The sequence below is a fragment of the Eutrema salsugineum genome, unplaced genomic scaffold (genome assembly GCF_000478725.1).
Source record: "Eutrema salsugineum unplaced genomic scaffold, Eutsalg1_0 scaffold_10, whole genome shotgun sequence".
NCBI lineage: Eukaryota > Viridiplantae > Streptophyta > Magnoliopsida > Brassicales > Brassicaceae > Eutrema > Eutrema salsugineum.
This window is the reverse complement of record NW_006256908.1, coordinates 1,605,037-1,607,159: the sequence shown is the minus strand read 5'-3', so window position 1 is coordinate 1,607,159 and position 2,123 is coordinate 1,605,037.

The window sequence follows — 2,123 nt, the reverse complement described above, 5'->3', positions numbered from 1 at the left end:
GGGATCGGAAACTTCTAGGGCTTATCGTCAAAAACAGTAAGATCGAAAGAAAGTTTTTCTTGCTGTAAAAGTGTTTAGCTCTTATTGCTTAGGGTTGCAAAAGTTACAGAATGAATTGTATACATCATCTATTTATACTAATTCTCCGAACCGCCTAGCCGAGAATCTTGGGAGAGATTTTCGGAATATTTCCTTATCGCCTCGTGCGGCTCACCGCCTTTGTATTTCGCCTAGGGTTTTTGTGGGCTCCGTCTCTCAAGGCCTTAGTTCAGCCCATCTGAAATTTTCCATGGCTCGGCCCATCTAACTTCTCCACGGCTCGGCCCACTTGCCATTTTAGCCGAGACATGATCCGGTCCACCTCACCGAGGCGCGGCTCGGCCCAGGCATGTTGGAGAGGGGCTCGGCCCATTTCTTACGATTTGGCTCGGCCCATCTATCTTTCTTCGCGGCTCTCCCTACTGGTCTATCTTCACGGCTCTCCCACTTGGTGATCGCAGCTCTCCCACTTGTCTTGGTGAGAACGGCTCTCCCACTTGTCTTGGTGAGAACGGCTCTCCCACTGGTCTTGGTGAGAACGGTTCTCCCACTTGTCTTTCTTCCATACTTAGTCATTTTGAGATGGTTTTATCTGCTGGGGGTGAAAACCGACCCCAACAGTTAGCCCCCCGGCTCGTCAGTTTCGGAGGCGAAGTGACGAGGTCCATTACTCCTGACCGTAGGATAAACCATCGAGTCAACTATTATGACGTAAGCCCAGATGAGGTGTTTTGGGAATGAAGATGCCGAGGCGTTCCCAAGGAGTGCCGAGGGTGTCGAGGTGTTTCGAAAAGGTACCGAAGATGCCGAGGCAAGTTAAGGACGAGGCGATTTCATTTAGTAATGATGACCCGAGGCGATTTCGTTTAGTAATGATGAGCCGAGGCGAGGCAATTTGAGAAGGTTATGCCGAGCCGAATAAATGGCGAGGCGTTTGGAGAGAAAGTTCGTGCTGAGCTGTTTTGTTAACGACGAGGCGTTTCAAGAGAAAGTTCGTGCCGAGCCGTTTCGTTAACGACGAGGCGTTTCGGAGAAAGAGTTAATGCTGAGCCGTTTTGTTAACGACGAGGCGTTTCAAGAGAGAGTTCGTGCCGAGCCGTTTTGTTAACGACGAGGCGTTTCAAGAGAGAGTTAATGCCGAGCCGTTTCGTTAACAACGAGGCGTTTCAAGAGAGAGTTAATGCCGAGCCGTTTCGTTAACGACGAGGCGTTTCAAGAGAGAGAGCTAATGCCGAGCCGTTTCGTTAACGACGAGGCGTTTCAAGAGAGAGTTAATGCCGAGCTGTTTTGGCAGAAGTTGTGCGGAGGCATTCTGGCGTAGGCAACACCGAGCCGCGTTCCAGGGTGTCGGCGAGGCGTTTTTGTTAGTAACGTCGAGCCGTGTTTTGCGGTGCGACGAGGAGTCTACGTTAATGACGCCGAGCCATGTATCAAGGCAGCGATGAGGCGTCTGTGTAAATAATGCTGAGCCGTGTTTCAGGGTAATGACGAGACGTTTTTTCTAAGAAAGTTGTCGAGCCGTGTTTTCAATATAACGACGAGGCGTTTACGTCAGTAATGCTGAGCCGTGTTTCAAGGTTACGACGAGGCGTTTATTTGTCAGTAATGCCGAGTCGTGTTTCAAGGTAACGACGCCGCGTTGATGTGTCAGTAATGCCGAGCCGTGTTTCAAGGTAACGACAAGGCGTTTATGTGTCAGTAATGCCGAGCCGTGTTTCAAGGTAACGACAAGGCATTTGTTCTAAGAGAGTTGCCGAGCCATTTTGCGTCAACGATAACGACGAGGCGTTGTTATGAAATTGTCGAGCCGTGACGACAAAGCACGGCTCGGTTCACACAGCTTGATGAGATATCCTTGGGAAAGAGTGTAAGCGAGGCGATTTGATAACGGGGATAGGCGAACTGTTTTTCCCGGAGTTTTTTTTTTAAATGACAAGGTGTTTTTGTGAAAACGTCGAGCCGAATAAACGACGAACCGTTTTGCAAAAACTGTGCCGAGCCGAATAAGCGACGAGGCGTTTTGCGAAAACTGTGTCGTTCTTAATGTAAGACGCCCATAGTGCTGCGGTGCGCAGGAAGACTAA